Genomic DNA, 14,101 nt, shown 5'->3' on the forward strand with positions numbered 1-14,101 from the left:
ACATTCATGTTTTTTTATAATATCAAGTGACGGGACGAACAAGTCGCACGACTTGTTCGTTGTTGGTAAGTTACTCGCCTGTCCATAACAGTTGCAGTGCCACTCAGAGCTTTAAATCGAAGCAAAGATCTTAGAGGTACTGCCATTGCGCCCGTCACCCTTAGACATAACTTGACGAGTCCCATGTAATTTTACCAGCACTCTTACCCTTCAAAACCGGAACGCAGTAATGCTAACATTACTGCTTAGCAGCAGAAATAGGTAAAGCAGTACTTCCTTGGACGAACGCTTTCACAAGGAGCTCTACTACTGCTTTCATGTGATAAAAAACTTATAATAATAAAAATATATAATTTATTGGCTCTTCATAGTATTTTCTTATAATCTAATTTAGACAAATATAAAAAATGACTTTGAGACAAAAGGCAGAGGCTTAGCTTAAGCTGACACGGAGATGAGACCGCGCAGCGCTGTTTTCCAGCCTCTCCTTAATCCCTATGGTCTTGAGTGGAAGTTATGTCAACGAGGGCTGATAAATATTCTCTTGCAATGTAAGAATATACATTAATAATAACACTTAAACAAAACAATAATAATGAACATAAGAGAAAAAATAACTATCGAAAAAAACTTATGATCGCAAGGGTACGAATAGCTAAGCGCACAAAAACTAACGTCTCATTTGTGCTGCACGTGATTATGGTAAGTATTGTGCTACAGCTGCTAGCAAAACTCAAAATACATTTAACGTATTTATACCAGTATGTATAACCAACCCTAGCGCAGATCTATTAGTCATCTACGCATTCAGTCTTCATAAAGAAAAAACATCCATTGAAAGCTAATGAGGCAACCCTGTCAATAATTTTAACATAATTATCCTTCAAGTACATGCAATAACAAAGCAATTACTTGGTAAACATGTTATTAAATAGGACTACGTATTAATTGATTTCGTAACAATTACATTGACAATGAAAATAACCTGTATTGACAGGTTTTTTTTATTTTCGAAGAAAAGTCAATTATGTAACCAAGTTTATTAAAAAAATCCGAATAATTATAAATGACTCTAATAACTTTTGTATTTAACTTCGTCTTAAATAGATTCTATATGCAAGATGTAAAGGAGGAACCATGGGGGAACTCTGCCAGCATCTTGGGCACCTTGCCGCGGGGACCCAATTTTATTAATAAAATTTCTAAAATCCTAGTTTTACTTTCTAGTATTTAAGCTTTCATTGTACCTTACCTGTATATTATCATTTATTTCTTGAATAAACAACAGATATAATAGATTACAGCGTCCTTCTGGAAAAAGATTCAAAATAAGTCTAAAAACATAAAGACAGGAAAGAGTGACAAGTTTTCTTCGTTCCAACCATGTTAAAGAAATAAAGATAAACAATTCCCTACGCGCTTTCTCCAGAAAACTATGTTTTTTAATATTAATACCTACTACCTGGCAATTGTGCTTGAGGTAATGCTGCCGATATTAATAGAATCTTTCTCCTGCAGAAACGTGCGGTAACAAGGGCAATTTACTACTTGTGCCCCATTGTCTTTCAGAGATAAGTTTAAAGAAACTAACATACACTAGCGTCACAGTACATTTATGAAAATGTTATTTATGTTAAGAATAATATTTTTATTATGAAAAATAGTGATATTAGCTGTTCTTGATAGTCGTCTTCATGAAGTCATAAATTCATTCCGGGGGCAATAAATACGCGTCTTCTCAACAAGCATTATAGTCTTCATGGCGTAGACTATAACGCTTGCTATCGTGATGAAAGGATCTGCCAACCGGCGTAATGACGGGTTTACGAGTCTTTCACTTGCGTTTTTAGCTTGCTTGCGTGACTCGCTTCGCGCATACGCAAAGGTCTGTCTCGTACGCGCAGGCAGGACTGTGCACGAGTCGCTCGCTTGCGCCGGCCGCTTGGTTTGCGTTGGATTTCTTTGCGTTGCGTGAGTTTGATATCCAGCAAGCTTGATATTTCCACGCAAGCAACTGGGAACGTTTGTGGAGGATAGCACCACTGGCCAATCACAGAACTGCGGAGATGCACGCGTCCACTACAACTAGGTACTAGGCGTCTGGCGAAATCTGAGCTAAAAAAAAGTAAGAAATGTTACGTCGTGCGGGGAGGCTCCTTTCGTGCATACCTATAGGTACGCTATTATAATAAGATTCCGGTTGATATTCGAAATTTGCCAATCACGAGGTTTAAAATTTTATTTTTTTAAGTTTATTTAACATTTTTTGTTTAAGTTTATTTAACATTTTTTAAGAACTTCTGCGTGCTTGCATAACAAATGTCCGTGGTAGTGACTCATTTAGCTCTTACAAGTAGTCTCTATCTATGATGTATGAAATAAATATTGAATATGATAAATGTGTACAAATGTTTATTGACAAAGAGCAACCCCTGGTGTTTCTTTCTCATTCTTGCCAGGGGATTCTGTCACTTCAATGACGTAGTACTAATTATTTGACATAAAAAATAGATTTAATTTGAAGATTAATTTGTAGCGTAAAAACGAGATAAAAATTAAGATATGCTTAAGATAGAATGAATAAATGTCTTCAGTGCCATTCCACTGACTCTTTAATGAGACTCAACTGCCATTGCAACAAGATTTTAGCAGATTAACAAAAATGTTGTCATAATTGTAATATAATCTATTTTCTCCATCTTGCGACAGCACACACAAATGGTTTATATTCCGGAACGTAGGTTTGCATTAAAGCGCCGAAATTATATGGTAACGGGGTGTCGGTCAGAACAACGTTTGCTTAAAGGTTTTTCTGTTTTCAGGGCAGTAAACTATAGAACACAGCAAACAAAATACTATCTATTTATTCCAAATCTAATCAAGAACTTCGAAAAACTTTAACTGACTGAGTAAACTATGAGTAAACCGAACACCTTCTACGAGGATTGTATTGCTTATAGTCCGTCTCATGCTATATATATACTTACATAAATCATCAATCACACAGGCACATATACGCATTAATTAATTTTTAAATACATAACGTTCCTATTGAATTTTTTATTTTTTTAATAATTTCTAATTTATTTGCCTCCTGTTATGACTTTAGGTAACAGTAAGAGTTTTTATTCTGTCATTTTCTATCAAATAATCTTGGTTTTGTTTACTGACTGTACTATTTTCGAGAGGGGGAGCCACGAGTGATATAGCACAGGACTTACCTAGTTTGGGCTCCTATCTCCTATACCTAAGCTCTATGTTCAATTATGTACTTATATTTTGTACTTGTTGGGAGATAATAAATGATATTATATTATATTATTATAATCTCAATAGAGTCGCAATTGAATTACAATGACCAGAGGTTTCAAAAAAATTAGCAAAAGGGGGATCTGTAGTTCGCTCGCGGTTTGGCCTGCACTTTACCCTTATCCTTCAAAACAGTAATGTGAGCATTACTGCTTGGCCGCGAAGTAGTATGATGGCACTTCACTTGATGAACACAAGGAGCTCTTCTGCTACTAAATTTCGAATGCTATTATAAAAGGCGTAGTCGTGGATCATGAAAAGCGAGGATTATATTCATAAATAAAACTTTATACGTGTATTCAATGAAAGCTTTGTCCAGAACTACCATATTTTTTTTTTAATTTATTAAGGCTTTGGCAAAGCCATCAGCCTAAACATGAAGTTTAATTATGTTTCTGTAAATATGGCCGCCACAAAGAGGATAGGCAATTTGAGGCGGCGTGCTTGGATTGACTCGGGATTCCTTAGAACGGGCCGATACGGGTATTTTAGTTCGAGATTAGTATAATTTCGCGTTTTAATCTTCGATTAAGGCACAATAGCACTATCCTATTCCACTTTAAACTAGATTTCACAAAATAATTGAAAGTCAAAATAAAAACGTAACTTTTCCCTCCAAAAGGTCCAGAGCGAATCCAGAACTACCATATTCATTTTTTCACAATACTATTTTTTTAATATAATTCTAAATACAAACCTGCATTCATTCAGCCAGCACGAATACCATAACGCCTACACTTTGACTTACAATTATATGGGCGTCGGGTCCGCGCTAAAAAGTATCCGAACTTATAGGGCATTAAAATCGTATACAGAGCGTCATTCACGCTTTAGTCCTCGTTTGTTCAACTGACAGCGAAGCAAGCAAAATTAGACAGTACTGCGATGACATTACAATTTAAATTCAACGTTTTAGTAATATTCCTTTTCATATTCCTTTACATGTCACTACGTTTAAATAGGTTGACTTGGGATATTTTTTTCGTGGTTTTTGTATTAGACCCGTCGTCCACTTATTTGTAAGTCAATGCGCCTACACTATCAATTACTGTTTAATTTTAGTTCTCTTGTAAGTGGCACTTGCCTTTATAAAAACTAAAACATAAGTACTTGAACAGAATACGAGTCCACTGAAATAAAGTCCAGAGCCCTTTAGTGCTGCGTCAAGAGGTTTTCAATAAAATAAAGGCCTCCTGGAATAATTGCAAGCACAATACTACTTGAACCTTATTATGAACGAATATAAGGTCCTTATTTGTTCAGTCTAAGAAATGTCGATAATTTTTTTACTGTATATTGTGCATGTAAGTAGCGACTACAAATATGAAAATGAAATTTTGTTTACAAGCCGTTTCTGGAAAAGCACGAGTGTTATCGTTAACTAATGCCGTATAACTAGTAACAAGCAGGTTAAATTTAATCCCACGTTATAAATAATCTAGATTATACAAAGGTTACATTAAATATAGTTTTATAGAGCACCTACAAGAGTGTGACGATGCTGACGTCCTTCATCGTTATCCTACCTTTTTATCAACCTCTTTACTGGTAGGTGGCAACCTACTTTTAAAATTTTGAATCGTTCTAGAATTCCATTTTCCTTCACTATTCTTATCTTAGGTCTTTCCGTCGTTACTCCCATCAAAATTCTCGAAACGAGAGTACGTGACCATAAATCATCACCTATTTAATTCTACATTATAGATATATCGGCCCTTTTGGGCCTCTTCATTTCCTCTGCATTCACATTTCGCTAAGGCTAGGCTTCAAGAGTAAGTCAACAGGTTAAGCAACAAATTTATTTTCAGAACTTAATTGCAGTTTAGTAGCTTCCATTTTGGCATTTCTAATTCTGAACGCATATACAGCCCGCTACTGGGCACGGGCCTCAAAACGTATTTAGAAAACAGTCCACCATGGATTGGAAATTTTACTTTGAAGAATCTTCTGAACCTTCTTATCGCGATTACACTAAAGAAAGGTGATGATAATGAAAAACAGATAAAAAATCGGAATAGGTAAAAAATTGTGCGAGAATGTGCGATGGAATACACACTTTAATTCCGCCTTTCCATCATCGGGGGACTAGACGTACGCATGGATTCCACCCCTATGTTGTAGATATTCGACATATAAATAGCGAACGACTATGGAGTGGAATTCCCTGCCTGCGGACTGGTTCCCTGAACATTATAAGGAACGTTATATTATAAGTTATAAGGCGAGAGTGAATAGGCATTATTTAGGTGTGTATGCTCCATCGTCGACCTCATCGTCACTTTCCATCAGGTGAGATAGAGGTCAAATACGCACTTACGTTTGTATAAAAAAAAGCTAGTCTAATTTGTGTGTACACCTATTATATGTACATTATATTATTATGTACGTTAATATATATTTTAGTAGTTTGAATTATTCATTATCATTCTTTAACTCAATTAATAATACAGTGAATAAGTAATATACCTTTTATATGCATACTTCGATAATTAATAATATAAATATGATTATGTTAAGAACGGCATAACCTAACGTTGATGTCTTTTCTATGGTATTTTTTTAGTTGTGTACTCACCACACACATTCGCAATAAAAGTGGCACGATCAGCAGCGCTATACAACGCGAATATGCATCACGCGCGAGGTTATGCAAATGTATCCGTTCTTCAATGTTGCCAGGTCCTGTACTCTCGTATAAGTAATACTCGACCAGAGAACAAAAAGAACGGACACACTCCGCCCGCGCAAAAAAATTTTTACACACTAGTATGCTGGGAAAATGTTACTGTTATTAATTGTTATCTATTTTACAGATGCACTTTTACTTTCAAGTGATAAAACATATGATTATTAATGGAAGGTTACATAAAAATTATCAATCCACAATAAAAAAGGATTAAGAGTGTTTGAAGGTATGTTTTGGCTCATGTTAGTAATTTACAGTTGACTATTATTACACCCGCCATACAATCCCTAACCCAAAACATTGAAACATTCAATGCTGGAATGACGGCTGTCAAACGCAAGACTGAGAGTCGTATTCTAGAACTCTACTCAATGCTCAAGTCAGGATTTGAGCAGACTTGAGTATGATTACAAGCGCTGGAAATACGACTCTAATGGCAAGGATTTGAGTATGATTTTCAGTGCTCACTGCAATATTCAAGTCCTGACTTGAGTATTGAGTAGAGTTCTGGAATACGACCCTGAGATTCCCGCTAGGGGTAATTAAAAATACAATTTAATTTCAGTCATCAAGATTGTAAGATAACATCAAAAAGATTACACGCTTTTATCTTTAACTAGTAATGTAGAAATGAAAATGACCAATCAATGTTTGAAGAAAGTCAATTAAAGGTTTGAAGGTCTACTATTTTTTAATCGACTTCAAAAAAGGAGGATGTTCTCAATTCGACTGTGTTTTTTTTTTGTATATATGTTACGCGATAACTCCGGCGGCATTTGTGAACCGATTTTGATGATTCTTTTTTTTAAAAGGGTACGTCAGGTAGTGGTTCCATTTCAATTTTAAGAAAATATTCCACCTCTGAGGGTCGCAAAATAGGGGATGAAACCGGTTTCGCGCACTTTCCGGTAACCGATTTTAATAATACTTGGCCAATAGATTCGAACTTTTGAGGTCGGTTATTTTAGTACTCTGTACTGAGATTTAATCAATGTAGTGTTTTTGTGTGCAATATCTTCGGACTTTTTCCGATTTGACCTGGCAACAATGGCGTCCGTACACGGCACGCGTCTGGCGCGCGCATAAACAAGTGACTACGTTTGTATGGAGTCACCATACTTGTATTATACTACAAAAGTTATCATTTTGCACATACAGCCTTATACACCAAGGGTGAAAATTATTCCAATTTGATTTAAAAAAAGTGGAAATAAAACTGGAAAATTTTTCTTTATTTCACTTGCTCCTAATTTATTTTTTATTTATTAAATACAAATATGTATAAAGTATAGATATGTAATTGATTATTTGCTTACGCATGCCAGAGTTCTAATTTGAGAGAAGTTATTTTGGACTTGTTTGGTAGATATCGTGAAATTACTCTAATTTGTCCTGTATTGTGAACGGCGGAGCCCACAAGAACCATTTGCTGGTGATTTTTACTTGCCCCTTTATCAATCTTGTTTATATTAGTGTCAGCTATATTAATTCCTCAATGCCATAGACAAAATGTTTAATTAAATAAATTAGTATTAAAAGTTAAAAATGGCGTCTTTTCTCTTTAATGTGTGCGATAATTCAAATATGATTCTCTTAACCCTTTCATGAACAATTTAAATGATATCACACACGAGAATGTCAGTACTTTTGTTGCCGTAGTACTTACATTGATTTAATATATCTATAAACTGCCTCCGTGGCCGAACGGTGGTCTGCCACGAGGTCCTGGGTTCGATTCTTGGGCCGGAAGAAATATTTGTATGGCCTACATTTATTTCTCTCATGAGTTTGGGTTTGGATTATCACTTCGAAATCACACTTTGAAGGCAGTTTTTCACTGGCGAGATGAGACGAGATGAGGCGGACGAGAATTGAAATCTCCTCGGCCTATTTTCACGAAAAGCAGTAGAGCTCCTTGTGAACGAGTTCATCCTGGGAAGTACTGCCACCTTATCTATTTCTGCCGCCAATCAGTAATGTGAGTATTAATACGTTCCGGTTTGGAAGGGTAAAGGTGCTGGTGAAATACAGGCACACGGGACTTGTCAACTTATGTCTCATGGCGACAGGCACAATGGAAGTGTCCCTACGATCTTTGCGATTAAAAGCTCTAAGTGGCACTGTAACTAATAAATAAATAAATAACTGTTATGGATAGGCGTGTCGCTAACCACCAGGCGCACGACTTGTTCGTCATGTCGCTCGGTATTATAAAAAAAAGTGTATAATACTCTATGTGAGCAGCAATACGGTTCAATATCACATCAACAAATATTTCAATTCTCGCCGACCCCATGCTTATCAATCAATCCACACCATTTCCACCGAAAACGAGCTAGAGAGAGGATTAAAATTTTGCCTTTGAAATTTCAAACCTCTTCTCGCCCCTTAGTATCATAATACCTATTTAATTTTACCGTAAACGCAGTTACTGTCTATGAAATGGTTACGAAAAAATCAGAAAATGAAATTATTAAAAAAACTATAATTTAAGATCTGGCAGTATAGCTAATTAAACGCCGTAGCCTGTCCCGAAGGACGCAAAATTTTACTACTTAGTATTAAAATATAATAAATGTTAAAGAGATTAACTTTGATTGAAAGTTGGACTCTTTTTGAAATAAAATTATGACCTTTTGAGCCCTTGTTATTTTAAATTTAAAAAATGCTTCAAGAAAAGTATAGTCATCCAAAGCTGCATAAGGAAGATTGGACTATTTAACAGGTACTCACAGCCAAATTTTAGCTTTTCATGAATTTCACGATAACAAAAGAACATAATATTAAGCAAAAGCTGCCCGGTTCCCGAATTTTTTTGTATTTGAAATGTTTTATTTGAGGTGTGGCGGGCGAAGTCGTTAAAATAACGCGGTTTGCACGCCTTTTTTATCTGTGTTCTTTCTTCACTTTGATAGACATGATCTCCACTTGAATTGTCCGATGCCGTAAAACTAATATTAAAAAAAAACACTTGAATTGTTGTGAATTATAATTAAGTTATAAAAGTCAGCCTTCTGTTAACCTAAACCCACAATGTGACCCGACGTGATTTGGTTCGGTGGTGGGTTGCCGGCTTTCTACGGCACTAGCTTTTCTGCGCTGACGCCGGATTGAATCTTCTAACAGCTTGGTTGAAAGCTAACGACCGCTGCCGACTTTAAACACACCCAGGTTGGAAGCCTCTAACTGCTGACGACACTCTGGTATGCTGAACTTTACTTACTTTTTTATTGGAATCCTCCAGAGAACTTACTAACAGTGGAATACTCCAGGAAAGCTATTAACCGTCCACCTCGATTTCGAACTTCATTTGGTGTTTTGTGCCTTGTGTGGTGTGGTGTTTTTAATATAAACTAAACTGACATTTTCGTATTACTAAACTTACCTTACTTACCTAAGCAAAATCTGTTTTTTCTCATACTTACAAATTTACAAAAGTGAATTTCTTATCTTGAAATTTAATTCCTTATTGTTTTGACCAACAAAAATACTGTTTATTATTAATAAATGTAATGAATATGACTAATTAATAGCTGTAATTAAACTTTTAAGCCATTTTTTTAAATTATTGATTTAGTTTTTAGAATTTTTTTTTTTTGCCATTTTGTATATTAACATAGAACTGCACAGTGGTTCTGCAGTCATAATTTATAGACAAAGTGTAAATTTTTTGCAATATGTTCTTTGTGTTCTAATAGCATGTTCTAATGCTGTGCATTGTCATGACAATTTGCTTTTACAAACAACATTTTTTTTTTGTGTACTGTTTTGCCATAGCTTCATTTTGCTACCACACCCACTCCACTCACTAAGAATTTTTCCTTGTTTTAATTATTTTTACACGACTATTGGTTTAGTGTTTGTTTGGTACTATAAAACCATTAACATGGCTGAAGAACTGTTTAAACAGGAAATTAAAAGGCTTCTGGCTGAGAATGATGCCTTACAGCTAAGATTGAGAGAGGAGAAAAAGGCTGAAGCTTGCGGTGTAAGTGTGAAAGTGCCTCCATTTTGGATAGACAAACCCGCTGTCTGGTTTGCCCAAGTAGAAGCACAATTTGCTGTTGCAGGAATAACTTCTGACAATACCATGTTTAACTACGTTATCAGTCAGTTGGATCAGAGATTGGCCGGGGAGATTGATGACATTATAACTAAGCCTCCCAAGTCTGGCAAGTACCAAAAACTAAAAGAAGAGCTAATCCAACGACTGACTGTGTGTGTGACGAATGTCACAAGAGCAGCGTGTTCGCCAGCTATTAAGCGAAGAGGCCGTCCCAATTTCTTAGGCACCTCTGGTCGCTTGCTGGTGCAGCTCTTTCAGGTGAAAGTTCTTATGCTCCTTGTGGATGTGACGCCTTCCAAAGCAAGTCCAAGCTATCTTAGCGTCACTCCCAGCAGAACTGGGCCTTGACAAAGCAGCTGATCTTAATGATAAAATTAATGAACTTGTCGGTCCAAGGAACCAAGTTTTCTCTGTCTCTACACCAGGCCCTTCGTCCTTTATTGTGGTCTCCTTGACTAATGAGATAGCGGACCTGAAAAAGCAAGTAGCTGCACTCTCTACTATAGGTATCCGTGTTCGTTCACGCGACCGTTCTGTGTCTTCCAACCGCCGTTCTCGTGGCAACACTCCGTCAAGAGGACCCAGGTATGCTGTTACCACAAGAAATTTGATACCGAGGCAACCAAATGCACAAAGCCTTGCGCATGGACGCCCCGACAGGGAAACGTGAGCAACAATCAGTAGAGGCGGCTACTGATTGTTTTTCTTCCGACCGCCGCCTGTTTGTAACTGACCAGACGTCTTAAGTACCAGTATCTCATCGATACTGGCTCAGACCTCTGTTGTTTTCCCAGGCGTTTACTCAAAGGCCACTACAACAACAGTGACTATGACCTCAGTGCTGCAAACGGTAGTTCGATCAAGACTTATGGTAACATCTCCTTACACCTCAAACCTGCTTTTATTGAGCAACCACCAACTGACCCAAACACTGTTAGGACTAAGGAGACTACTCCAGATTTCGGATCGGACAGATCAACAACAGCCTCCTGCAACTGATACATCAGCTCACCCAGAGTTTTCTCCAACGACTAAGAAATCTCCTGGATTTTCAGCCTCTGCAAACCCATACATCATTTCTTTCGGTAGTCGTGTAAAGTTTAAGATTTGGCGATTTTACCTTGATCGAGGTGTGGCGGGCGAAGTCGTTAAAATAACGCGGTTTGCACGCCTTTTTTGTCTGTGTTCTTTCTTCACTTTGATAGACATGATCTCCACTTGAATTGTTGTGAATTATAATTAAGTTGTCGATGAAAAGTAATATAAAAGTCAGCCTTCTATTCACGAGTGTTAACCTAAACCAACAGAGTTAACCATAATAATTAAAGTTGACTTTGCAGGAACTTTCTGCTTACACCCTGTGTAAAGAATACGTAGAAAAACCTACTGTAACAATAAACTACTTTCATTAAAACAAAACTGTATTCAGAGTAAAAACAACAAAGTAAAAACAAAATACAACCAACTTCATAGTTTCCACGCTTTCCTTTGTAAATGTGAATTCCCCGTGTTCCGTAACTTTTGACAGGAACTCCTGAAACAATTTTAGTAAACATTATGTATTTTCAATAAAACAAAAGTTTAAGCATGTATCTAAACACGAATCTGACACGACAAAGTGATATTAAAAAAAACTGTTGCGAGTGGAGAACGATAGGGATATATCAGTAACGTAGTAAATGATGGTCCGTAATCTATAATTGCACCAGTAGAAAATAAAGGCGTGACAGTATGTTTGTATAATCATGAAAACTGACAAATTATTCTATTATATACGGCCACAATTGGTTATAATCTTGGTTAATGTTAAACTTTTATTTTTCCAGCTCATTGTTCTCACGAGATAATTTTAACGAATGAAAAGTCAAAGCAAAATTTAGTATATTATTCTGAATGCGGCTGTTAAAGGTCAAGTGATATACATAGAGTGGACAAAACCTCCAAATTAAAACCCGGAATGATGAAAAATAAAAGGCATAAAATCAAAACACTAGAGTTATACTTTAAATGAAATTTAAAAAAATAAAATAAAAGTATCTTATGAAAGTTTTCTTCTTAACTCAGTGTCGTAGTAATGTAATTGCTAGTTACACATCGAAAATATAAAACAAAATACAATACTATTTCGGATTTTCTGAGGAAGGGATTATACCGCACCTTCGGTGAAACAGTGACTTAACTTACATTTGTAGAAGACCACGGCTCATAATCTGACCCGGTTGATGGATGTTTGCGTACAAAAACGTCATTAGTTTTAAATTATATTTAAATTACTATTTATTTTATATAAAAAAATATTTAATATGTAGGTAGATATTCAATATTTTTAACATGTAAGATTTTTAATTGTATGAAAACACCCTAATTAGGTTATTGTAGATCAGACTTTCTGTCTAAATAAATATTACTGCGCGATCAATTGTAATAGGACTAAAACCGAAATGGTTCTCTGGATGACCAACAATAAATACAAAACACATACAATTTTTTTTATACACACATCAAAAATGTCTAGGGATCAGCACGTTTATGCCAATTACTGACATTATTTTTAACGCCTATGGATTTTTTGCCCAATTTTATAGTTTCAAATTCAGAAAATGAAATTTACCAAAACAAAATCCATTGATGTTAAAAAATTCATTAAAAAACTTTTTTTAGTAGTTACCAAAAACGTGATCCCTAAACACCTTTGATGTGAAAATCCATTTTTACTTCTATAATTCCCAGAACCCACAGTAAAGCGACACACACCATCACACTATTGTAAAGTACACATTTTTCTTTTAATCCAAGCACCATGTCATTTTCTTTACGCAGTGGGTATGATTTTATACATACGTGGGTCATGATCCTTGCACATTTAAATTGGTCCATTTTTAATTTTTTTGCATTTAAGTCTGTGTTACACCAGAGGTACGATACGATCTATGTATAATTAATTCTTTAATTCCTTTAGGCTCAACTCACACTGGCGCAGAGTCGAAGCGTCGCGAAGCGTCATGTTTTTCGCCTATAGCATATTTATCTCTATTTTCCCACTATTAAGGTACAAATTTGTGTTATGCAAATATGGAGTCGCGCGTTCGTTGTTGTAGTTGAAATACAGGACGCGACGCGACGCTTCGACTTTGCGCCAATGTGAGTTGAGCCTTAATCTCATATATTTCTCATAGTGACCTTACGGCAAAAAAGTCGTTAAAACCAAAAACAAAGATCTGCAACAAGCACATAGAGAAATTCGTATATGTCTGCCGACTCGTCCCGTAACCCAGTTGGCAGAGCAATAGCCTCGGTACGGCGAGGTTGCTAATTCGAGTCTAACCCGATCAAAGGAAATTTTCTTTGTATTTCTTCGATCTTTGTATCAATAATAACAACAAACTAGTGGAATGTTTACACAAAGACCATATAAATATCATAATTATTCAATAAAATAAATATCATTTCCTTTGAGTTTAGGTACATAATATTCTCCTTTTAACTCTGGTAATAAGCGAAAATAGAACTACTTTCATTAAGACCACTAAAAGCGACAATGTTATCTGTTCAATTAGTTTTTAATATCGATATGAATCTGACCTTTAACAAAGTCAAATTACAGTTTAAAATCACTCGAACTCATAAATCGAAATGTAATTACCTTTAGATACGCCCTATAGATCATAATCGTGGTCATTTGGTAATGATAAACTACGTAAACGTTCACAAAATTTGAACACTCGCCGTATTATGGAATTTTGACCGTGTTTTGGCTGATTGAGTCACTGGAATAATGTAAACACGTTTCAATCCAGTACAGCGTCCAGTATCCAGCGCTGGATTGGAATAGAGCACGTTCCTGTTTTTCAATCCAATGTCCATCCCCCGCATGCCGCGCACCCCGTGTCAACAGCACTGAATCCATACAAATAAACGCGATGCGCTAGTGGCTGATGCGTAGAGGCGGAACCCAGTGGCAGTGCCAATCCAGCGCTGGAATCCAGGGACGCTGGATCCAGCTACTGGACTAATCAGCCTTTACTGTTGTGAGTTACGCC

General features: G+C 36.2%; 1 protein-coding gene across 2 annotated transcripts in view; it reads right to left on the reverse strand.

Annotated features, from left to right (window-relative positions):
• Positions 1 to 1,669: 1,669 nt before the first annotated feature.
• Positions 1,670 to 14,101, reverse strand: part of LOC113235999 — a 30,600-nt gene continuing 18,168 nt past the window's right edge. Inside the window, exon 7 of one of the 2 annotated variants that reach the window (XM_026471925.1) lies at positions 1,670 to 2,115. The gene's annotated coding sequence lies outside the window, so the exon portion shown is untranslated. Of the gene's footprint in view, positions 2,116 to 11,475; positions 11,596 to 14,101 lie in introns of those variants that run through there. The other variant, XM_026471924.1, reaches the window with a different exon arrangement.

The sequence above is a fragment of the Hyposmocoma kahamanoa genome, unplaced genomic scaffold (genome assembly GCF_003589595.1).
Source record: "Hyposmocoma kahamanoa isolate Upper Pololo Valley unplaced genomic scaffold, ASM358959v1 88, whole genome shotgun sequence".
In the NCBI taxonomy this organism is placed as follows: Eukaryota; Metazoa; Arthropoda; class Insecta; order Lepidoptera; family Cosmopterigidae; genus Hyposmocoma; species Hyposmocoma kahamanoa.